The sequence below is a fragment of the Piliocolobus tephrosceles genome, chromosome 10 (genome assembly GCF_002776525.5).
Source record: "Piliocolobus tephrosceles isolate RC106 chromosome 10, ASM277652v3, whole genome shotgun sequence".
In the NCBI taxonomy this organism is placed as follows: Eukaryota; Metazoa; Chordata; class Mammalia; order Primates; family Cercopithecidae; genus Piliocolobus; species Piliocolobus tephrosceles.
Window position 1 is genome coordinate 19768780 of NC_045443.1, and position 26159 is coordinate 19794938.

Below are 26159 nucleotides of genomic sequence, written 5' to 3' on the forward strand. Positions count from 1 at the left end.
ATAAAGGAATTTAGATTACTTTGAAATGAGCTTCATAAGGTTACTTAATATCTTTGGGCCTTAGTTGCCTTATTTGTGAAATCAGAATAATTAATTTCTAGTACTGTAGTGAGATGTAAGTGAAATAATACATGTAAAATAATTAGCAAAGTCCTGACTTGTAGTTATAAATAAACAAATATGGGCTGCAATTATTATAAGTATTAAAGAGGCAGGTGCTAACAAGAACAGTGTAGGATAAACTCTAGATATCCATACAAAAACTTTCCCCCACACCTTCTCTCTTATTTCTTTTTTTTTTCTTATTATTATACTTTAAGTTCTGGAATACATGTACAGAGCATGCAGTGTTGTTACATAGGTGTACATGTGCCATGGTGGTTTGCTGCACCTGTCAACCTGTCACCTATATTAGGTATTTCTCCTAATGCTAACCCTCCCCTAGCCTCCCACTCCACGACAGGCCCCAGTATGAGATGTTCCCCTCCCTGTGTCCATGTGTTCTCATTGTTCAACTCCCATTTATGAGTGAGAACATGTGGGGTTTGGTTTTCTGTCCTTGTGATAGTTTGCTGAGAATGATGGTTCCAGCTTCATCCATGTCCCTGCAAAGGACATGAACTCATCCTTTTTTATGGCTGCCTAGTATTCCATGGTATATATGTGCTACATTTTCTTTATCCAGTCCATCATTGATGGACATTTGGGTTGGTTCTAAGTCTTTGCTATTGTGAATAGTGCCACAATAAACATATGTGTGCATGTGTCTTTATAGTAGCACGATTTATAATCCTTTGGGTATATACCCAGTAATGGGATGGCTGGGTCATATGGTATTTCTAGTTCTAGATCCTTGAGGAATCTCCAAACTGTCTTCCACAATGGTTGAACTAGTTTACACTCCCACCAACAATGTAAAAGTGTTCCTATTTCTCCACATCCTCTCCTGCATCTGTTGTTTTCTGACTCTCTAATGATCACCATTCTAACTGGTGTGAGACCTTATCTCTTATTTCATGCTTACCTGTCTTGCAACTTCCACTTCAATTATGCTGGGTGAACTAGACCGTAATGTAATGTTTCTCTGTGCTGTGTCTCATGTTGCTTCCTCCTGTGGAAGTGCCCCTTCCATGATGTAGCACTCCAAGCACCTCAGTCTCTCTCGAGCCCTCCCACTGGTCACTCTCCCTTCTTTGCTATTTCACTGTATTTTTCAAATATTACTAAAGGTGCCTATAGCATGAATCTGTGGTTTGAATATTTGTCTCCTCCCAAACTCAAGCTGAAGTTTAATCCCCAGTGTGTCAGTATTGAGAGGTGGAGACTTTAAGTGGTGATTGGGTCATGAAGGCTTTGCCCTCATGAATGGATAAATTCATTAATGGAATAATAAATTAATGGGTTAATGGATTAATATGGTATCATGGGAGCAGGACTGGTGACTTTGTAGAAAGAGGAAGAGAGACCTGAGTAACCATGTGAGGCTACTCAGCTCCTTCCTCCATGCGATGCCCTGCATTGCCTTGGGATTCTGCAGGGTCGCCACCGGCAAGAAGACCCTCACCAGATGTGGTCCCTTGACCTTGGAATTCTCAGGCTCCATAATTGTGAGAAATAACTCCTTTTCTTTATAAATTATCCAGTTTTAGATCCTCTCTTATATGAAACAGAAATGAACTAGGACAGAAAATTGGAATTGAGAGTAGGGTGGTGCTAATAATGAATACCTGAAAAGGTAAAGGTGGCTTTTGAACTAGGTAATGGGCAGAGACTGGAAGAATTAGGACAAGTAGGCGAGAAAAAGCCTATGTTCTACTAAGGGCTTAGAATTGGCTAGTTTGAATAATTTCAATGGGCTCTGGGGTCTCAGTAGGCTCCTAGAAGACTAGGGAAAGCTTAGAACTCCTTGGAGACTAGTTCAGTGGTCATGACCTGATTGAAATCTGGATAGTAAAGGCCATTCTAGTGAGGTTTCAGATGGAACTCAGGAACAAGGTATTGACAACTGTAGTAGCTGGGTGTGGTGGCTTGCGTCTATAATCCCAGCACTTTGGGAGGCCAAGGCGGGTGGATTGCTTGAGCTCACAAGTTTGAGACCAATCTGGGCAACATGGCAAAACCTTGTTTCTACAAAAATTGCAAAAACTAGTTGGGTGCGGTGGGGCATGCCTGTAGTCCAAGCTACTTGGGAGACTGAGGTGGGAGGATGGCTTGAGCCTGGGGTTGCAGTGAATGAGGTTGCACTCTAGATGACAGAGCCAGACCTTGTCTCAAAAAAGAAAAAAAAAAAAAAAGAAAGAAAAACTAATAAAGACCATCCTTGTGTCCTTGTTATAAATTGGCAAATAACTTGGCAGAACTGTGTCCATGGCCAAGGACTTTGTGGAAGGCTGAACTTGAGATTGATGAACTAGGGTAGCTGGCAGAAGAAATACCCAAGTAGCAAAGCATTCAGGCTTTTCCCTGGCTGCTTTTAATTGCTTATGCTAAGCTGCAAGAGGGAAAATATGACTTGACGATGTAATTTATGATCAAAAGAGAAGCAAAGTAGAAAGATTTGGAAAGCTCAGCCAGGCCATGTAAAGGGTGAAAAAGCATGTTCAGGAGAGGAAACCAATGGTATAGTCCAGCTACCTTTGCCAAAGAGATTAGCATGGATAGAAGGGAGTCAGGTGCTATTTCTTAAGACAATGGGAGACAGACCCTGAAGGCATTTCACAGATCTTTGAGTCTGCCCCTCCCATCACAGGCCATCACAGGCCCACAGGCCTATAAGGGCACAATGATTTCAAGGGAGGGTCCCAATGCACACTCCACAGGCTTGCTGCCCAGGGCCACCTTGGAACTCTGCTCCCCAAATTCTGGTGCAGTGTTTCTTGGCCACTCTAACTGGAGTTCGAATGGCCCGAGGTATTAAGTAAACCTTGGCAGTGTCCATGTGGTGCTAATTCTGCAGGCTTGCAGAAAGCAAGAGCTGTGGAGGCTTGTCAGCCTTCAGCCAGATTTCAAGGCTTGTTGCTAAAGCCTGGGAGCCCAGGGAGAGACCTGTTGCGAGGCAGAACCACTGCAGAAGGCCCACACTAGAGCAATGCCAGAGTGAAAATGTGACGTTGGAGCTGCCACAGAGTCCTCACCTGGGCAATGCCTACTAGAGTTGTGGAAGTGAGGCCAGTACAGAAAGTCGCCACTGGGGCAATGTCTAGTGGAGCCGTGGGAGCCAGACAGCCATCAGGACCCCAGAACTGTTGAACCACAGGCAGCGTGCAATCACCATCTGGGAAAATTACAGGTACTGGACTCTAACCCTTATGACCAGCCATGTGGACTGCTCCAAGTAAAGACATAGGGATGGAACTGCCTTAGGCCTTGGGGGCCTAATCCCCAACCCAATATCCCCAGGAAGTAGCACATGATAGCAAGAGATTATTTTCTAGCTTTGAGGTCTGCCCTGCTAGAGTTTGGACTTTTTTGGGGCCCATTACTCCTTTATCTTGGCCTATTTTTCCCTTTTGCCATGGGAATGTTTACTCTGTGCCTGTCTCACCATTGTATCCTGGCAGTAAATAACTTGTTTTGATTTCATAGGCTTATAGATGAGGCTCTGGAATTTGGACTTTTGAGTTGGTGCTGGAAGTCATTTAGACTGTGGGACTATGAGGATGGAATGAATGTATTTGTATAGGAGGAGGACGTAAGTTTTGCGGGGGTCAGTAAAAGAATGCTATGATTTGAGTATTTTTCCCATCCAAAACTCATGTTGAAATTTAATCCTCCATGTGGCAGCATTGAGAGGTGGGGGCTTTAAGAGATAATTGGGTCATGAAGGCTCTGCCCTCATGTATGGATAAATCCATTAGTAGATTAATGGAATAATGAATTCATGGGTTATCATGGGAGTAGGACTTTATAAAAAGAGACAGTGAAACTTGAGCAGACATCATCATGTAATGCCCTTTGCTCTCTCCTACCAGTGAGAAAACCCTCACCAGATGTGGCCCTTCAACCTTGGACTTAGACTCCATAACTGTAAGAAATAAATTTCTTTTCTTTTTAAATTACCCAATTTAAGATATCCTGTTATAAGCGACAGAAAATGGACTTAGACACATACTCTTTCACATTCTTAAGTGTCTGCTTTCTCTTACTGGACTGTAAGTTCTCTGATGGCAAGGTCTCTATCCCTCTGTGTCCCCAGTGTGAAACAGATGCTTGTGAAGTAGGTGCAAAAATGCTGTAGAAGCCCAAGGGACAGACAGCCCAAATTTTAGCAGGAGAAACCTGGATATCTGGACATAATCTGAGAAATGATAGGGCTTCTTTATTAGGGGACTATGTGATGATCACAGTGTATGTAAAGTGTTTTTCTGGAGGTGCATGTTGTGGGTGAGATGGGAACTGTTAAGTGGGGAGACTAGTTTTATGGTGAGAGCTTGGATTGGGCAGTGGAAATTGACAAGGGATCAATTTGGGAGACTCTGCAGAAGTTACTACTACATAGGATCAAATGAGAGGAAAGAGCCAGATGTCCCTCTATTATGGAGGCCAATGGCCAGCTTGTGTCCTGGCTTTGCCACTCATTAATTGTGCGACTTTGGAAAATTTACCTAGATTTCTGTGCGTCCGTTTCTTGAGCTCCAAAATGGGAGTAAAAGCTACCGTGGAAGTTGATGAAATGAAAAGGTATTTAAAGCCAACAGAGTCTAACACTTAATAGGTGCTGTATAAGTTAATCTAAGCCTATTTTGAAAGAGTTTGTATTATCTTTTGGAAATTATATGGGGATAATGCAAACATTTGTGTGTGTGTGTGTGTGTGTGTGTGTGTGTGTGGGTGTAGAGAGTGGGTGGGGCTGGAGGACCAGATATGCTAGCTTGTAATATTCTAGGAAACTAATTATCTGAGAGAATTTATTTAAATTTGGGGAGATTTTGGTGCCATAAATGCCAGGATAAATTTATATATGAGCTGCATAAATACGATGGAGAAGGAGGTGGCTAAGCCTAGTGTGGTGGGGTATAGGACGAAGGGGAAGGAGTGAGAGCAGCAATAAAAGTTTAAAAACAATAATATGGAGACCTTAAAAGAATTAAAAAAAAAAACAGTAAACAGTATATCACAACTAAGTATCTCCAGGATCACTCAAAAAGTGTTCTGTGAATCTTTCAAATCAATAGCACTAATTAATCCAGATAAAGGCATGAAAGGACCTCAAGATGGCAGAGTTCTATTAACAGCAAGAGAGCAGCATGGTCAAAGGCAGTGGATAGATAATCTGGAATTTTCCAGGATGGTAAGAGGATAAATAAATTTTAATAAATGGAAATTTTGGGACAGAGAGAGGTGGTTAGAAAATATTTTCTTTAAGAAAAATTTACACATTTTGTTTTTAATTGAAGGTTAGGCCACTTTTCTTTATGTTTCTTTTTAGGTTTCCATTAAGAATTGTCTGAATTCTGACATTTGGATTGTTTGATTATTCCATATGGAATTGTGTGTTAGGGTAAGACTTTGTAACTTAAGCACACGAAGAACCTTAGATTGCCACACTGACAGGTTCAAGATGAAGAGTAAAGTTTCAGAAAATATTGATTTGGTTTCTACTTCTTTGAATCTTTACATCTACTCCTACAATCCTTATTATTAATTAACTTCAGAAGTAGTTTTGCCTACGAACCTGACAATGATCTCTCTGGTTATACATTTTCTAATTAGAAATATACATATGGACATACATACTATGTATAATAATATATATATAGTACGTGTATCTATATTCTTATATATATAATAGACTATATGTGTATAGATTTATATATATATCAACCAATCAGTTATGTACAGATAGAACATCTTTACTAAGATGTTAACTCTCCTTTTTCCTTCCTTCCTTTGTCCTTCCCTTCCACTTTTTAAAAAAATATTCTTGGTCAGGCACAGTGGCTCACGCCTGTAATCCCAGCACTTTGAGAGGTCGAGGCAGGTGGATCACGAGGTCAGGAGTTTGAGATCATCCTGGCTACACAGTGAAACACTGTCTCTACTAAAAATACAAAAACTTAGCCGGGCGTGATGGTGGGCGCCTGTAGTCCCAGCTACTCGGGAGGCTGAGGCAGGAGAATGGTGTGAACCTGGGAGGTGGAGCTTGCAGTGAGCCAAGATCATGCCACTGCACTCCAGCCTGGGCGACAGAGCAAGACTCTGTCTCAAAAAAAAAAAAAAAAAAAAAAAAAAATTCTTTCATATCAGTAAGGGCAAGGGTATATTATTTCTGATGTCACAGTTGCTTTAGATAATTCTAAACAGCTGATACAGATACCTTCTTTACCATGACATGGAACGAAGAATGGGAATTGATAATTGACAAGATTACAAATACTCTAATTTTTTTAAATCAAAAAATGTAATAGCAATAGCTATTCTGAATTGCAGCAGATAAGAGATCCTGCTGGTTACAATGGAGGGTTGGTGTCACCATTCTGACTTTCTGGAGAGGTCCTGTCTCCTCAGGTATGTCCTGTCTGCCTGAGTCATCATGGGACAGAGAACGTCCTTGGGTTCTAGGGATCCTCTAGATCAAAGACTCTTAATCTTGTGCATCAGAAAGACCCTGAACTCCATTAAGTTAATGCAAATATTATAGCCACTTTTTTGTGGTAAAATATTTATAACTTGAGATCTACCCTCTTAACAAAATTTTAACTATGAGCATAATGTACAGCAGATATTTAGAACTTTTTCATCTTGTATGACTGAAACTTTATACCCATTGAACAGCAACTCCCTACTTCCACCTCCCTCCAGCTTTTGCAACCACCATTCTACTTTTTGTTTCTATGAGTCTGACTGCTTTAAAAACCTCATATAAATGAAATCACGCAGTACTGTCCTTCTGTGACTGGCTGATTTCACGTAGCATGATTTCCACTTTTGTGGAAAACAGTATGGAGATTCTTCAAAAAATTAAAAAATAGAACTATCATCCAGCATTCTCATTTCTGGGTGTTTATCCAAAAGAACTGAAATCAGGATTTGGAAGAGATATTTGAACTCCCATGTTCATTGCAGCATTACTTACAATAGCCAAAAGGTGGAAACTACCTTAATGTTTATTGATTGATGACTGAATAAAGAAAATTTGGTACATGCATACAATGGAATATTATTCATCCATACAAAGAAGGAAATCCTGTCACATACTATCACATGAATTATAGCCATGCCTGAAGGGAAAATTTTTGGGAAAACTTAGCTTTCTATCACATTCTGGAAGGAATCTGCCATACAAACAAAGTTAAACATCACTGCATTAAGGCATGCCTAACACACTGAACAAACTCAAAGAAGTTAAACTTGACTGACTTTGTCATTCCATGTTTGGGCCTGCTCCAGATAATTAATGTGCTCATGACACTCTCCCTGCCCAGCTTTTAAAAGGTCTTTTTCTGTAGGTGCTTACTCCAGTCTGGTCTTGCTAGGTAGAGTTCCAGTAGGGACACTAACATCCTATCTCTTTTTTTTTGAGACTGAGTCTTGCTCTGTCACCCAGGCTGGCGTGCAGTGGCACAATCTTGGCTCACTGCAATCTCCGCCTCCCGGGTTCAAGCGATTCTTCTGCCTCAGCCTCCCTAGTAGCTGGGACTACAGGCACTTGCCACCACGCTGAGATACTTTTGTATTTTTTTAGTAGAGACAGGGTTTCACCATATGGGCCAGGCTGGTCTCGAGCTCCTGACCTTGCAATCCCCCTGCCTTGGCCTCTCAAAGGGCTGGGATTACAGGCATGAGCCACTGCACCCGCCTACTAGCATCCTATCTTATGGAAACATACTTATTCTATTTTCTCAGAGCACTACTCTTTGCTAGGGAAATGCAAATAAACTGAGCTGACGTGTCATGGTTTGTCTTTCTCAGATGTGAGTCTTTCTTCAGGGAATTTCAATGGCCTGAACAGATAAAAGCAAACAGTAGAGATTTGGGGCTCAAGAGCAAGTTAGAGTGGTAGATAAGATTATAACAGTGATGTTCTTCTCAACTCTTCTGAAGAAGTCATTGAACATGTGCCTTGTCTATACGCAAGACTGATCTACCTACTTAAAAAAGAAGAAAACAAATCCGTTGGACAATGCCACATAAGATTATTTTTTGCATCTTTAAGAAAGTCTTCTTAAAATTAATGTTTTTTTTTTTTTTTTTTGGTAGGAAATGTAGCCATTAAGATAATTGCCTTTCTTAGTACCAAAGTCTCAATCGTTAAAGGTTAAGGGTTCTGTTGGTTTTTCTTCTCTATAAGATCTTGTGGTGGATTTCTGTCACATATGACTGAAGAATAAATAAGAAATCTTGGATGAAAGTTTAATTTTTTTTCAAAACAGGACACTTCTCATGGTCCTAACTATTTTTGAAGCCATTCTCTATTAACATTATGACAAGGATTTGATAGTGGGAAAAGATATTCCAAATTTGTTTGACACATAGCTCCCATCTGGCTTTTAGTAAGTTTTTTTTTTTTTTTTTTAAAGGTGTCTTGGTCCATTGTGCTGCTATAACAGACTACCTGAGACTTGGTAATTTAAAATGAACAGATATTTATCGGCTCAGAGTTCTGGAGGCTGGGAAGTACAATATCAAGATGCCGGCTATTTGCGAGGGTCTTTTTGCTACATCATCACATGGCAGAAGGTGAGAAGATGAGAGAGAGCAACAGGGGGCTGAACTTGCCCTTTTATAAGGGCACCAATTCCACCCATGAGGGTGGAACTCTCCTGGCCTAATCACCTTTGAATGGTCCCACATCTTTAAAACTGTGATAGTAGCAATTAAATTTCAATATTAGTTTTGGAGGGGCAAACATTGAAACTACAGTGGAAAGGAGACCTTACCGTTTTATATAATCCTTAATAAAACTTGTGTAATTCATGGAACAGAGACTGCTATATATGGTTAGATTGGGAAATTGGATATTTCCTATAGATTTTAAGTATTGGATAAACTTAAGAATATTCTGTATAGAATACTTTCTCCTTGTAATCTAAATCAGTTTTCTGATTTAGAAACTAAGGAGAAGCCTGTAGTCATTGGCTTAAAAATGGATTACAATTGAATTTGTAGAAATAGTGCTCCCATCCCAACTTCACTTCTATTTTACATCAGTCTTTTTTTTTTTTTTTTTTTTACATAACAGATGTGACATTTAAATATTTCTCTAATGTTATGGTGCATTGAACTTTGTCAAAGAGTCATATGGTTTATGCAAACACAAAGATAATCTTGGAACATTGACATATGTAAGCTTAATTTGAAAAGTCTGTGAAAATAGTGAAAAGCAGATGGAGAGTTGCCATGGAAATTACTAACACTTAGAGGAAGAAAAATATTACTTTAGGGTCATTGTGATTTCTAAAGGAATGGTCAGACTTGCAAAATTTTTTTCCTACCCAATTGTCAGTAATAAAAATAGATATTGGCAGGTAAATATATTTTTTGTTTACCTATGATTTTATGATTTCATTGCATTCTGAATATATTACAAGTATGCATATTTTTATTGGTAAAGACTTTTTAGTAGTGGAAGAAAACCTAACTATGTACCACTACTTTAAATAAGAAATGTTATTTTCAATTATTCTGAATGAAAGGACAAGTTGTGACTTATTAGTCTTTGTTCTCCTTATGTAGGTTTTTATCTTGATATAAGATAAAATTAGTATCAGAATTACATAGTCTTTAAAGGAAGATGACTAAAATTTGCTCTTATAGATTAATTGTACCAACTGTAAAAATAGAGACAAGTCTAGATAGCTCAATAAAAGTAATTAAAACACCTTTTAGGCCAGAATCTTTATTAGAAATTATAATTGGTAGACACTGCTCTTTACCATAGCTTAATCATAGAGAAAGTTTAAAAATCTCAATAGGAAGTCATTTGCACTGCTCATTTTGTACCAGCAATTATTTATCACCTGATTGTTTTATATATTCATTTCCATGACCTTTGGAAAAGTCAATAACTAAATTCTAATTCTTTCTCTTTTCTTCTGGGGCAATTTCAGTTGCTGTAGTTCTCATGGAATAGACTAATCAAAAGTGGGAAAGAATTAACGTTGGGGCCAGGGGCGTTTGGAACATTGACATAACATTTGGTAAAATGTGAAGTTGAATTAATGCTGTTTTTGACGTTGAAAATGAAATATCAAGAATAAAGGGATAAATCTATGATTCCAGCCTGTAGGAATTCATAAAAACTTGGTTCTTTGCAAAACACTAAAATTACACAATAAGATTCAATGGGAATTTAAAATGAGGATGCTGGGATCAAACAATGCAGATGGATTAGCATTTAAGTTGTTTTTTCCTTTGTTCTTTCTTTCCTTTCCTTTTTTTTTTTTAAAGATTTGGATGGCAAATTGTCTTTCTGTAATTGTTTAATGGCTGCCATTGCAAGTAAGAAATGGAAAATAAATTTCTGAAATCCAACAAAGTCTGATCTTATCAGCATCAGAACCACGTATGGAAGGAGAAAACAAAACTCATGCTTAAGAGGATGGCCAAATAGAAAGACCAGCGCGAGCGGGAAAAGTCCTCCTAAGTGGAGCAGATGAACCTTGGGAATATATCAGCCTTAGAAAATTGCAGCTGGAGACATCTGTCATTTGTGAGTGTGAAATGGTTTAGTTGGCCTCATACCTGAGCTAGGGGTGCTTGAGATCCCGCATTTGTTTTAGGCAAAGAGAAATCGGTGTTTCTCTCTTGTGAAATGCTTTGGATGTTTGAGGAAAAATACATGTTTATTGAAGTATAACAAATATACAGAAAAGTGTTCAGACCACAGGGCATAGTTTTATCAATTTCCACAAAGGAAATTACCAATACCCTGAGAAAAATAAATACACTATTATTAGAAGCCCAAAGTCTATTCTAGTATAAACATCCAGTCTTTACGGCCCCAAATGTAACCACCATCTTGACTTTTTTTTTTAAGATGGAGTTTTGCTCTGCTGCCCAGGTTGGCATGCAATGATGTGATCTCGGCTCACTGCAACCTCCACCTCCTGGGTTCAAGCGATTCTCCTGCCTTAGCCTCCTGAGTAGCTGGGATTACAGGTGTGCCCCACCATGCCCGGCTAACCTTGTATTTTTAGTAGAGACGGGTTTTCACCATGTTGGTCAGGCTGGTCTCAAACTCCTGACCTCAGATGATCTGCCCACCTCAGCCTCCCAAAGTGCTGGGATTACAAACGTAAACCACCGCACCCGGCCCACCTTGACTTCTAAACTGTGGAATAGTTTTGCCTGATTCTGGAATTTATATAATTGTAACCAAAGAGGATGTAATTTTTGGGTCTGTCTCTGTTAGCCGGACATTATGTTTTTAAGATTTATTCCTGGTGTTGCATGTAGCAAATCTGTGTCATTCTCAGTGCTCTATAATACTAACTATTCTGTTGTATGAAAAGTCCACATTTTTTTCATTAATATTAACAGTGTTTCTATAAACATTCTTATATATGTTTTTTAGGGAAGATAGATACACATTTGTGTGTGCGTGTGTGTGTGTTTGTATACCAAGGAGTGAAACTGCTGAAGCATATGGTAATCATCTCTAGTGGAAACTGCTGAATAATTTTTCCTAAGAAGTTTTATGTGAATTTCACTTGCTTTTCGTCCTTGTCAACTCTTGGTACTGTCATTTTTATTTTTACCCTTAATGGGAGATGGTCATGGTGTCTCATTCTTGTTCCAACTGAAGAAGCTGAGTGCCTTTAAATATGTTTACTGACCCTTTGGATATCCTCTTTTGCAAAGTGTCTATTCAAGTTTCTTGCCCAGTTTTTCTGTTGGATTGTCCGTATTTTTCTTATTGATTTTAGGAGTTCTCTTGTATTCTGAATCGGAGTCTTTTGTCAGTAAGATGTATGGAAACATCGTCCACTCTGGGGCTTAACTTTTCACTTCTTAGTGATGTCTTTGATGAACAGACATTATTAATTTTAATGTAATATGATTGATCAATTTGTGTTTCTTTTATGGTTAGTCCCTTTTAAATTCTGTTTAATAAATCTTTTTAATAAATTTTATAATATTTTGTTTTATAAATTTTATTAAAATATTATTTTATGATTTATTCCAGAAGTCCTTTTTTTAAAAACACATTTAATTGATATATAATAATTATACAATCAGGTGTGGTGGTTCATGCCTGTAATCCCAGCACCTTGGGAGGCTGAGGCAGGCAGATTACTTGGGCCTAGGGGTTCAACATGGTGAAACCCCATCTCTACAAAAAATACAAAAACTAGCCAGGTGTGGTGGCGTGTGCCTGTAGTCCTAGCTACTTGGGAGGCTGAGATGGAAGGATTGCTGGAGCCTGGGAGGTTGAGGCTGCAGTGAACCAAGATCGCACCACTGCACCACAGCCTGGGCAACAGAGCAAGACCTTGTCTCAACAAAAACAGTTACACATATTTTTGGGGTACATGTGATGTTTTGATACATGTATTCAATGTGTAACAATCAGGGTAATTGGGATATCCATCACTTCAAACATTTATCTTTTCTTTGTGTTGGGAATATTATAATTATTTTCTAGCTATTTTGAAATGTACAATAAATTATTCTTAATTGTAATTTCCCTACTGTACTATTGAATGTTAGAACTTATTCCTACTGTTTAACTGCACTTTTGTACCTATTAACTAAGTTCTTTTCATGCCCCCTTCTCCCTTCCTTTCCCAGCCTCTGGTAAGCAGCATTCTACCCTCTACCACCATGGGATCCACCTTTTTAGCTCCCACAGATGAATAAGAACATGTGACATTTGTCTTTCTGTGCCAAGAAGCTCAGTTGTTTTAGCTTTCACATATAAATAGATCTACAGTATATCTGGAACTGATATTTGCATATGATGTGAGGCAGAAGCTCAAGATCCACATTTTCACCTGTGGTTACCCAACTGATTCATATCCAGTTGACCCAGCAACACTTACTAAAAAGAATATCCTTTTCCTAACTAATCGTGTGTTACTTTTATCATACATCAAGTGGACTCTTTTCTTTTCCAGTGACTAATATCTATACTTTCACTAATTCTCTTAATTACTGCAGCAATGTAATAAGTCTTGATACCTGAAAGTGAAAGTCTGACTGTTCTTTGTATTACTATACAAATATTTGAACCAGCTTGTTAAATTCATTAAAAATATATTTAGCTGGGATTTGGACTGGGATTGCATTGAATCTATAGATCAATTTGGGAGAAAATGGTATTTTTACAATATTGAGTCTTCTAATTGATGAATATAGTAGCTCTCTCCCAATAATTTTTGTTATTTTTTATTTTATTTACTTTATTTTTTGGGGACAGGATCTTGCACTGTCACCTACGCTGGAGTACAGTGGCACAATCATCTCTCACTGGCAATCTTAACCTCCTGGGTTCAATCAATTCTCCTACCTCAGCCTTCCAAGTAGCTAGGACTACACATGTGTGCCACTAGGCCCGGCTAATGTTTTTGTTTGTTTGTTTTGGAGAGATGGGTTTTTGCCATGTTGCCCAGGCTGTTCTCAAACTCCTGGGCTCTAGCAATCTGCTCACCTTGGCCTCCCAAAGTGCTGGGATTACAGGCATGAGCCACTACGCCCAGCCAACATTTTGTATTTTGTTGGAGTAGAGATGTTACACTTCACTCATTAGATTTATGTCTGAGTACTTGATGATTTATTCCTGGATAAATTATTTATTTATTCATTTTTGTGAAAATTGTCATGAATGCGCTGTCAAGCTCCATATAGTAGTATGGTTACCCAGCCAATTCTGGAGTGCAGAAAAACCTGGAGTATGTCAGTTATGTCTTTTCCCAATCTTCTGTTTTCACAACAGAAGCAGAAGAGGAGGGATTGTAGGGTAATCTTTTTTATTTTGAAATTTATTTTTCCATAGGTTATTGGGGTACAGGTTGTATTCGGTTACATGAATAAGTTCTTTTTTTTTTTTTTGAGACGGAGTCTTGCTCTGTCGCCCAGGCTGGAGCGCAGTGGCTGGATCTCAGCTCACTGCAAGCTCCGCCTCCCGGGTTTAGGCCATTCTCCTGCCTCAGCCTCCCGAGTAGCTGGGACTACAGGAGCTCACCACCTCGCCCGGCTAGTTTTTTGTATTTTTTAGTAGAGACGGGGTTTCACCGTGTTAGCCAGGATGGTCTCAATCTCCTGACCTAGTGATCCGCCCCTCTCGGCCTCCCAAAGTGCTGGGATTACAGGCTTGAGCCACTGCGCCTGGCCTGAATAAGTTCTTTAGTGGTGCTTTGTGAGATTTTGGTGCAGCCATCACCTGAGCAGTATACACCCTACCCTATTTGTAGTGTTTTATCTCTTGTCCTGCTCCCATCCTTCCCTTCAAGTTCCCAAAGTCCATAGTATGATTCTATGCCTTTGCATCCTCATAACTTAGCTCCCACATATCAGTGAGAACATACGGTGTTTGATTTTCTATTCCTGAATTACTTCACTTAGAATAATAGTCTCCAGTCTCAACCAGGTCACTGCAAATGTAATAAAAAATGGCTTTTATTACATTGAGGTATGTCTCCTGTATGCCAATTTTGCTGAGAGTTTTAATCGTAAAGGAATGCTAGATGTTGTCAAATGCTATTTCTGCATCTCTGAGACAATCATGTGATTTTTGTTTTTAATTCCGTTTATGTGGTGTATCACATTTATTGACTTGTGTATGTTAAACCATCCCTGCATCTCTGGTATGAAACCCACTTGACCATAGTGCATTATCTTTTCGATATGTTATTTAATTTAGTTAGCTAGTATTTTGTGAAGGATTTTAGCATCTATGTTAATCAGGGATATCAGTCTGTAGTTTTCTTTTTTGGTTATGTCCTTTCCTGGTTTTGGTATTAGGGTGATGCTGGCTTCATATAACGAAATAGGGAGAGTTCCCTCTTTCTCTATCTTGTGAAATAGTGTCAAAAGGATTGGAACCAATTCTTTGAATGTCTGGTAGAATTCTGCTGTGAATCCGTCTGGTCCCAAACTTTTTTTGTTGGTAATTTTTAAATTACCATTTCAATCTCGCTGCTTGTTATTGGTCTGTTCAGGGTATCTAGTTCTTCCTGATTTAAGGTAGGAGGGTTATATTTTTCCAGGAATTTATCCACCTCTTCTAGGTTTTCTTGTTTCTTATTGAGGTTATTCGGATTTTCTCTCTTCTTTTCTTGGTTAATCTTGTTAATGGTCTATCAATTTTATTTATCTTTTCAAATAACCGGCTTTTTGTTTCATTTATCTTTTGTATTTTTTTGTTTCAATTTCATTTAATTTTGCTCTGATCTTTGTTATTTCCTTTCTTCTGCTGGGTTTGGATTTGGTTTGTTCTTGTTTCTCTAGTTCCTTGAGGTGCAACCTTAGAGTGTAAGTTTGTGCTCTTTCAGTCTTCTTGATGTAGGCCCTTAGGGCTGTGAACTTTCCTTTTAGCACCGCCTTTGCTGTGTCCCAGAAGTTTTGATAGGTTGTGTCATTGTCATTCAGTTTGAAGAATTTTTAAATTTCCATCTTGATTTTGTTTTTGACCCAATGATCATTCAGGGTCAGGTTATTTAATTTTCATGCATTTGCATGGTTTTCAAGGTTCTTTTTTAGAGTTGATTTCCAGTTTTATTTCACTGTAGTCTAAGAGAGTGCTTGATATAATTTCAATTTTCTTAACTTTATTGAGGCTCATTTTGTGGCCTATCATGTGGTCTATCTTGGAGAAAGTTCCATGTGCTGTTGAATAGAATGTGAATTCTGCAGTTGTTGAAAGAAATGTTCTGTGTATGTCTGTTAAGTGCATTTGTTCTAAGGTATAGTTTAAATCCATTGTTTCTTTGTTGACTTTCTGTCCTGATGACCTGTCTAGTGCTGTCAGTGGTGTATTGAGGTCCCCCACTATTATTTTGTTGCTGTCTATCTCATTTCTTAGGTCTGTTAGTAATTGTTTTATAAATTTGGGAGCTCCAGTGTTAGGTGCATATATGTTTAGGATTGTGATATTTTCTTGTTGGACAAGGCCTTTTACTGTTATATAATGTCTCTTTTTAACCACTGTTGATTTAAAGTTTTTTTTTTTTTTTTTTTTTTTTTCTAATATAAGAATAGCTACCCCTGCTTGCTTTTGGTGTCCATTTTCATGAAATGCCTTTTTCATCCCTTTACTTTAAGTTTATGTGAGTCCTTATGTGTTAGGTGAGCCTCCTGCAGGCAGCAGATAGTTGGTTTCTGAGTTCTTATCCATTCTGCAGTTCTGTATCTTTTCAATGGAGTGTTTAGGCCATTTACATTCAATATTAGTATTGAGATGTTAGGTACTGTTGCATTCGTTGTACTATTTGTTGCCTGTGTACCTTGGTTTTCTCATTTTTGCTTTTCAACTTCTATTTTTGTTTTATAGGTCCTGCATGATTTATGCTTTAAAAAGGTTCTGTTTTGATGTGTTTCCATGATTTGTTTGAATATTAGAGTTCCTTTTAACAGTTCTTATAGTGGTGGCTTGGTAGTGGCAAATTCTCTCAGCATTTGTTGGTCTGAAAATGACTGTATCTTTCCTTTGTATATGATGCTTAGTTTCAATGGATACAAAATTCTTGGCTGATAATTGTTTTGTTTGAGGAGGCTGCAGACAGGGCCTAAATCCCTTCTAGCTTGTAGAGTTTCTGCTGAGAAATCTGCTGTTAATCTGATAGGTTGTCTTTTATAGGTTACCTGGTATTTTTGTCTCACAGCTCTTAAGGTTCTTTCTTTCCTCTTAACTTTAGATAACCTGATGACAATGTGCCTAGGCAATGATTTTTTTTTTGATGAATTTCCCAGGTGTTCTTTATGCTTCTTGTATTTGGATGTCTAGGTCTCTAGCAAGGCTAGGGAATTTTTCCTCAATTAGTCTCCAAAATATGTTTTCCAAACTTTTAGATTTCTTTTCTTCCTTAGGAACACCGTTTATTCTTAGGTTGGGTCATTTAACATAATCTCAGACTTATTGGAAGCTTTGTTTATATTTTCTTACTATTTTTTGTCTTTGTAGGATTGGGTTAATTTGAAGACCTGGTCTTTGAGCTCTGAATTTCTTTCTTCTACTTGTTCAATTCTATAGCTGAGACTTTCCAGAGCATTGTGCATTTCTTTAAGTGTGTCCAATGTTTCCTGAAGTTTTGATAGTTTTTGTTTTTGCTATTTCCTTGAATGTTTTTCCCTTCACTTCTATCATTTTTTGGATTTCCGTGCATTGGGCTTCGCCTTTCTCTGGTGCCTCCCTGATTAGCTTAATAACTAACCTCCTGAATTTTTTATCAGGTAAGTTAGGGATTTCTTCTTGGTTTGGATCCATTGCTGGTGAGCTAGTGTGATTTTTTTTGGGAGGGTTTTGAAGAGCCTCATTTTGTCATATTACCAGAGTTGATTTTCTGGTTCCTTCTTATTTGGGTAGGCTCTGTCAGAGGGAAGGTCTAGGCTGAAGATTGTTATTTAGATTCTTTTGTCCCATGGGGTGTTCCCTTGATGTAGTACTCTCCCCCTTTTCCTGTGTATATGGCTTCCTGTGAGCTGAGCTGAGCTGCAGTGATTATTATCTGTCTTCTGGGTCTAGCCACCCAGCAAGTCTACCTGGCTCCAGGCTGGTACTGGGGGTTGTCTGCACAGAGTCATGGGATGTGAACCATCTATGGGTCTCTTAGCTGTGGATACCAGCACCTGTTCTGGTGGAGGTGGCAGGGGAGGAGGGGGGCGGGGGGGATGAAATTGACTCTATGACTCTTTGTGCTGGTTGGCCTCCTGCCAAGAGGTGGCACTTCCCAGAGAGCATCAGCTGTGGTAGTATGGAGACGAACTGGCAGTAAGCGGGGCCCCAGAACTCCCAGGAGTGTATGTCCTTTGTCTTCAACTACCAGGGTAGGTAGGGAAGGCCCATCAGGTCTGGGCAGGGCGAGGCGTGTTTGAGCTCAGGCTCTCCCTGGGCGGGTTTTGCTGTGACTGCTGTGACTGCTGTGGGGAATGGGGGTGAGGTTCTCCAGGTCAATAGACTTGTGTACCTAGGAGGATTATGGCTGCCTCTGCTGAGTTCATGCAGGTTGTCAGGGAAGTGGGGGAAAGCCAGCAGTCACAGGTTTCACCCAGCTCCCGCGCAATCTGACCGGCTGCTCTCAATCCCAGCGTGCACCCTAACAGCCCCAAGTCTGTTTCCAGGCAGTGGGAGAGCAGGGCTTAAGAACATTCCCCAGGCTACCGGCCTCCCAGCTGTGAAAGAAAAAGGTTTTGGTTCTTCCCCCACCTGTGGAGTATGCACACCGGATTTGCATCCCCTGAGTTCTGACCAGGAGGCTTCTCGCCCCTGACCAGGAGGCTGCTCACCTGGTTCAAATTGTTAACAAAGTTCAGCTGGAGACTTCCTTTTCTCAGCCATTTTCTCCCGCGCCTCTGGCCGCCCTCCCGGAGGATCCCTGTGGTGCCAGACAGGAATGGGCTGCTTGGGGGTCCAGCAAGCTCCCAGGGCGTTTCCCACTGCTTCCTTTACCCCTGTGTTCTGCTCAGCTCTCTAAATGGACTCAGCTCCAGGTAAGGTCGGAAACTTCTCTTGCAAACTAGATCTTCAGTTTCCCCAGTGGGAGCGTGTTCGGGGGTGGAGGATCTCTCTTTTCCACTTCTGCAGTTTGGGCACTCACAGTATTTGGGGTGTCTCCCGGGTCCTGCAGGAGCAGCAGTCCACTTCCTTCAGTGGTCTGTGGGTCCTGGGGATTCCTAGTTTGTTCTTGCAGTTGTTTCAGAGGTTAAATTCACAGTGCGAGCCTCCACAGGCTGCTCTGTCCGTCTGAATCGGAGATGCAATCTAGTCCTGCCTCTCGTCCGCCATGGTGATTCTTTGATGCTTTTTAAATGCTATTTTTCAAATTATATTTTCTATTTGTTGCCAGTATATGTAATAATATACAGTCATGCTTTTGCTAAAATGATAAGACTTTAGTAAGGGACAAATATTTACTTATAATATAGAATATTGACTATTAATGACATACATATTCAAAAGGTAACAATTAGAGCAACACCTAAAATCTGCAACTGTTCTCAGCCTTTGCCTAGTCTGATTACGATTCTTGTTCTGCGTTGAGCAGAAATGTAACAATTCCTCTCTCCAAACGTCGTTGATGGTAGAAGATCCCTAGATCTGTGCATGATTTTCCAGATACTTGAAAAGTTGCTACAACTTTTAGCTGTTGTCTGTTCCATATTGATGATGACCAGTGACCAGCTCTTGGTAGCTACCTAGATCCTTTTTGTATCTTCTCTTCCTCTTTGCCTGGGGTAGGTATTATTTTCTATATAAAAAGTCTACAGTTCTTTTTTCCCTCAGTAAGAAGAGATTAGGAGCTTCATTTTCATCACATGATCCTCCTTTGATCTAAGCAGATTTCTTTTTCATATACATCCTCTCTTTCTCACTGAAGTCTTTAAAATGCAAGCTTGTATATACAGGATTTGTTTCATTTGAGTGTATATTATATACATATTCACTGACTGTTTTAAGATTATCTTTTAATTCATTTTTTTTCCTCAAAATATGACTGGAAGCTACCTGTGTCACAACTAGTCATGGTGCTTGTTAAAAGTGCAGAGGTTTTAGTTTCTCTCCAGAGCTATGAATAAGCAATTTTGAAGATGGGGTTCAGGGACCATTTTATTTTATATTTTGTTTTGTTTTATTTATTTTTGAGTCTTTTAACTTTGAGACAGGTCTTACTCTGTTGCCTAAGCTGGAGTGCAGTGGCGCTATAACAACTCACTACAGCCTTGAACTCCTGGGCTCAATTGATCCTCCCTCGTCAGCCTCCCAAGTAGCTATAAATCTTTTAAACAAACAAAAAAGACCAGTTGTTTGGAAACAACTTATCCTGATTTATCAAAACTGTAGGCATGATGAACCCTAAGAAGTGCCATTTAAGGCATTAGAAATAATTCTACATAGAAATTCATGCTTCATTTTAGTGGTGAGTCATTCCATAAACATCCAGTGCTTGAACTGGGAGGAAGTGAGAGATAGTAATGTGCTCTTTTCGGTGACTTAAAAAGTGTTCTCTGCTGAAGAATGCTTGGGTTTAATGCTTGCCATCTTTTTTCCTATGAAGGGGGGGTGAAGTGGATGTTGAGAAGTGCACTCAAATTCCCCTTCAGCACTGAGGGATTTTATTCCCCCATTGGTTGCCCTCTGATGAAGAAGGCCACTTTGCCAAGGTCATGACCCCTTCCTGAGGTAGCCTGCATCCAACGACAGGTTGATATTTGGTGTAAAGACCCAACCACCCGTCCCAACTCAGAACAACGTCACAGAACTAGTCCAGCCTCACAACTGCCTGTGAGTCAGCTGAGGTCTTTCTTGAGATGGCATCTCTGCCCAGTTTCTCACTCTGCCCAATCCTGCTTCATTTCCTTATCCCATAGTTATCAATCACTCCCAGACAAACTTCCTGCTTGCTAACCTCTGACTCCAGGGCTGTTTCCCATGGCATCCAACCTGCAATTGAGAAGGCATATTTTCATAGTTGTAGGGTGGAAGTCACACACTTGGTTTAAATACTGATAAGCATAGTAACGATTCCCAGTTGTAGAATATTAAAGAGGCCCTAGAGATTCAGGAGTTATTTTAGATCAGTAGTTCTTAAACTTGTACCAAGATATGTACCAGAATGTCTTCAACAGAGTGTTTTTTTTTTTTTTTAAGTTTTTATAATATGATTTCCTCAGCTTTACTCCAGACTTTCTGAAGCATGATCTTTAGGGGTGGGAACCAAGATTAAAAAAAGAATTTGTGGCAGGTGTGGTGGCTCACACCTGTAATCCTGGCACTTTGGGAGGCTGAGGTGGGCGGATCACTTGAGGTCAGGAGTTCGAGACCAGCCTGCCCAACATGGTGAAACCCTGTCTCTACTAAAAGTACAAAAATTACCTGGGGGTAGTGACGCAAGCCTGTAATCCCAGCTACTGGGGTGGCTGAGGCACAGAGAATTGCTTGAACCTGGGAGATGGAGGTTGCAGTGAGCCGAGATCGCACCACTGCACTCTAGGCTGGGTGACAGAATGAGACCCTGTCTCAAAATAATAATAATAATAATATAATAATTTCTTGGTGATTTTGGTGAAAACGGTCTATAGATCAGCACTTTAAAAATGATTGGCCAGGAATAAAAAGTTTACAAGTGAGAAAAAATTACAACCCCAAGTGCCTAAGCCCTTATTTTCGCTACATGTATTTTTAATGACTGAAGATTAGGGTCCTACTGAATATGGAGACACGTAAAAAGTGCTGGGTAAATGGAATGAATGAGAGAACGAACCTGCCATCCTCATACAGTTTAATTATTGCCTCTCTTGTGGAGGTGGTCATGTCTAATAACCCGTGGGACATTTAGACAAACATTAGCAGACTCCATGACCAATATAGGAAAAAACTCATACTAAAGCTGCTCCTGCAATGCACAGATTGCCTCAGGAAGTACTAGTGAGTTTTCCATCATTTAAGGCCGTTAAAGCAGAATATGGATGGCCTATTGCTCCTTCAGCAGGGATTTCTGCACAGGGAAAGAAGATTAGATTGTCTGGAAGAGTCTATGATGCAAAAGACAGATGGGGAATCTATATCATCAGAGAGGAGAGAGGATAATTTCAGTGGGAATGCTTAAGTAAGGCCTGAAAGCATTTAGCAATGATTTTCAGCACATCAATCTTGGAAGAGAGTATGTATGACGTTTGCTGGGCTTATAGAGAAAAATGAATGAGTGCTGTGATATTTCTTCAAAAAACTTAACACTGGTTAATCTTACATGGAAAGGATACTAAAGGAAGGCTCTGTGTGTGTGTGTGTGTGTGTGTGAGATACAGTATGAGTGGTCTCTTTCCCACCCTCTACCCAGGACAGTTCACATAGTCAGTTCCACTGGGACTCTAATTGAGAGAGCAAAGCTGTTTTTCTTAATGAAATTCAAGTTTTTCCCCCAGAGATGAGCTCAGAACAAAAATGGGATTATGTTGTCTTATAGAACAACTCAATACAGGTCACAGTGGGATAAGTTTCACATACTTAATTGAATCTTTTTGTGAATGGCATTCCTTAATGAATTTTTAATAGAAGATACAGTGTTTTCATTTAGTAGCAACAAAAAGAATTGCTTCATAAACATTTTAATAGAGAATTTATATATTGAAAGCTATAATGCTTACTCAAGAGGTTATACCATGTTTATTCCCCAAAAGCAGATGGCATCAGTATGTGGCCTCCAGCTATTGTCCTTAAAGTCTCCAGTGTTCAGGTTGTGTGAATGGACAGAAGAGCTTGTTAAAATTCCTTTTTGAAAAGAATCCATTTGGGGAAGAAGTACATTATCAGGGTAATTTTTGAAGGCAATATTCAATCATTTTGATTTAAACTCGGTGATCAGGAAACAAAGCATGCTGTAGTAGAATAATGAAACGATAATTCTGGAATTGGTGTTATTACCTTTAACAAGTTGTGTGATCGTTAATCTCTTTTCTCTCTCAATACTGAAATCTTCTTGATATAGTTTGGCTCTGTGTCCCCACCCAAATCTCATCTTGAATTGGAATCCCCCGCTATTCGGGGAGGAGGTGATTGGATGGGGGTGGTTTCCCCCATGCTGTTCTTGTGATAGTGAGTGAGTGCTCATGAGATCTGATGGTTTTATAAGGATCTGGCATTTCCCCTGCTTGCACTTCTCTCTTCTGCTGCCATGTGAAGAAGGTCTTTGCTTCCCCTTTGCCTTCTGCCATAATTGTAAGTTTCCTGAGGCCTCCCCAGCCACACGAGACTGTGAGTCAATTAAAACTCCTTTGTTTATAAATTACACAGCCTTGGGTAGTATCTTTATAGAAATGTGAGAAGGGACTTATACATTCTGCATCTGTGAAATATTAGGATAGCTAATCTTTAGGGGCGCTTTCAGTTGTAAAATAGAACCTGATATTACCTGAGAATTTAGTTTAGGACTCCTCAGCAAACCTACTTTCCTGGTTCTACTTATTACATGTAGATGAAAATCCATGAATCCATGCTCTTAACTACTCTGCAAATGATGAAATCTCTATCATAGAGTTACTCTGAAGATTAAAATGAAGAATGAGATAATATATTTAGAGTAATTAGCACAGTGCCTAGGTATAGCATAGAAAATGTGTAATAAATGTTCCCCCCAATCTCTTTATTATTTAGTTCTATAACCTCAGTGACAATGAACCTAGGTACTTTCTAGGCGTAAACACTTAATATTCCAAATTAAACATTTCAGTTTTTTTTGGTGGTTATGACTGATGTAAAATTAAAGCTAAAGTCCCTATTCTTCAAGGATTTATTTGACATTTAGTGGAACTTCTCTTATGGATAAATGGTATTGGTATTTACATTCATATATGAAATGTTTTTCTTTAAATTTTTTTCACTGTAAAACTAACTTAAGGCCAGGTGCAGTGGCTCACACCTGTAATGCCAGCAATTTGGGAGCCCAAAGCAGGAGGATTGCTTGAGCCCAGGAGTTCAAGGCTGGCCTAGGCAACATAGCAAGATCATGTCTCCACAAAAAAATACAAAAATTAGCTGGGCATGGTGGTGTGTGCTTGTAGTCCCAGCTACTTGGGAGGCTGAGGTGGGAGGATTGCTTGAGCCACGGAGGTTGAGGCTGCAGTGAGCCATGATTGCATTACTGTACTCTAGCCTGGGCATTCGCATTACCTTACTCTAGAGAAAGACCCTGTATCAAAAAACAAAAACAGAAACAAAAAAACCTAACTTATATGTATATAATACAACTAGGAAGTGGGAAAAAATTTTTCCTCCCAAATATAATGGCCATTAATGTTAACATTTTAGTATATTTCTTTAACATTTATTTCATATTTCGGTTTTTTAAAACTTTGATTATACCATGTGGTAGATATAATTTGAAATTCTGTTTTTATCAACTAATATTATAAGCACATCTCACATAATTTGGTATCTTTACACACATTTTAATATATGCAAAGATTTTAACAATTGCTCTAAATGCTTAGTTGTTTTTCAAATGACTTTTTTGGAATTTTCTACAGTTATATTGTCCCCAAATATAGATTTTACCTTTTAATAACTTCATGTTCTCAAGAATTGTCAGTGGTTTGGTGTAGTTGAATCAAGGCTTCACAGGGCGGCAGTCAGAGATAACACAGGAGAGATAAAGTGGATCTTGATCACGAAGTCCCTTGAATGTTATGCTAATATTTTTGGGCTTTATTCTGTAGAAATGAAGAGATGTGAACAATGAAATTAAATTCTTACCTTACTCCATACACAATATCAATTCCATATGGATTACGAATTAAATGTGAAAGGCAAAAATGTAATACAATTAGAAGAAAAGAGGACTACCTTTATGACCTAAGCATATGGAATAATTTATAAAACAAACATAAAAGATATAATCCATAGATTTTCACTAACAAATATTTATTGAATGCCTACTAAGCCAGACACTATTCTATGTACTTTTGATGTATCAGGGGACTAAACAGAAAAGACAAAAATCTCTCCCCTCATGTAATTTTCTATTCTTAGGCTTTATGAAAAATATAATATGTAATAAATTATATAGTATATAAGAAGAAGATGAAACCAGATGTGGTGGCTCATACCTGTAACCCCAGTACTTTGGCAGCCTGGGGTGGGCTGATCACTGGAGCTCAGGAGTTTAAGACCAGCCAGGGCAACATGGCAAAACCCTGTCTCTATGAAAAATATACAAATTAGCTGGGCGTAGTGGCATGTGCCTGTAATCCTAGCTACTTGGGAGGTTGAGATGGGAGGATGGCTTGAGCCTGAAAGGTCAAGGCTGCAATAAGCCATGACCATACCACTGCTCTCCCGCCTGGGCAACAGAGCAAGATCCTGTCTCAATCAATCAATCAATTAAAACAAGAAGGAACCTTAGATCTTCCAGGGCCTCACGAGTGTGTTCAGAAGCTGAGGGCATCACTTCCAGCACTGGTGTTTTGGACCCTTTCCACAGCTTACTCAGGTGTGATGTATCCAGCTGGCAATCTCTGATAGTTTAATGAGCTGCACTACATATTTCACCTGTGGAAGGTATCCAAGTCACATGGTGGCAAATGCGTCGGCAGCGACCTCAATACTTGCCTCCTCAGAAGAAAGAATTCAACTTGTCCTGGATATCTCTCCAAAACTCAGTCCTGGTTGTCTTCATTTTTCTATCAGTTTCCTCCTTTTAGTGCTCTGACTCCCGTTCCCTGGATGTAAATACTATCTATATGTTGATGGTTCCTCCTTTTAGTGCTCTGACTCCCGTTCCCTGGATGTAAATACTATCTATATGTTGATGGTTTCCACAATTGGTTTCTGGCCCAGAACTTCAGGTTTATATATCCAACTGCCTACATGACAACTTCACATGGATGTACTATAAACATCTTAAACATAAAACATTCAAAACTTCTCATTTCTCTCATCAAACCTACCTCAACCAGTCTTCCTCTATTCGATTGATGCCAATTCCATTCTATCAGTTACTAATAATTTGATTTCCTGTTGCAACCTGACTCCATCTCATGTAATTTTCCTCATCATGTTCCAGCTTCACTGGGCTGCTTTTTGTACTTCTTAACTTTCAGACAGATTCCCACTGAACAACCTTGGCACTGGTTGTTCCCACTGCTTGGAATATTCGTCCCTCAGATATCCATATGGTGACCTCCCTCACTGTTTTCAAGTCTTTGCTTAAATGCAATTTCTCAATGAAGTCCTCTCTTACTATACAGTGGAACTTCACAGCCATTGATCATTATTGCCTAGGTATTTTATTGTGTGTTTTTTAAAAATTTTTTTTAGAGATGGGTTTTTGCCATGTTGTCCAGGCTGGCCTCAAACTCCTGGGCTCACGTGATTCTCTCGCCTCAGCCTCCTAAAGTGCTGGGATTACTGGCATGAGCCACAGCACCCGGCTTGGTGATTTTTTTTTGCCCTTTGTTTTAGAGCAGGAGTGGAAGTTTATTAAGAAGCTTTAGAACAGTAAGGAAAGAAAAGAAAAGAAGGAAAGTACACTTGGAAGAGAGCTAAGTGGGTGACTTTAGAAACCAAG

The 26159-nt window shown here is 39.3% G+C and overlaps 1 long non-coding RNA gene across 2 annotated transcripts; it reads left to right on the forward strand.

Moving 5' to 3' along the window:
• Window positions 1–947: 947 nt before the first annotated feature.
• Window positions 948–13129, forward strand: LOC111552130. Of its 2 annotated transcripts, XR_002734556.1 has the most exons (5): window positions 948–3691; window positions 3972–4026; window positions 8520–8679; window positions 10390–10651; window positions 12733–13129. It is a non-coding gene; the product is annotated as an uncharacterized LOC111552130 (long non-coding RNA). The 2 variants fall into 2 exon arrangements; XR_002734555.1 differs by lacking the exon at window positions 12733–13129 and having other exon boundaries at window positions 10390–11077.
• The last annotated feature ends 13030 nt before the right edge of the window (window positions 13130–26159 follow it).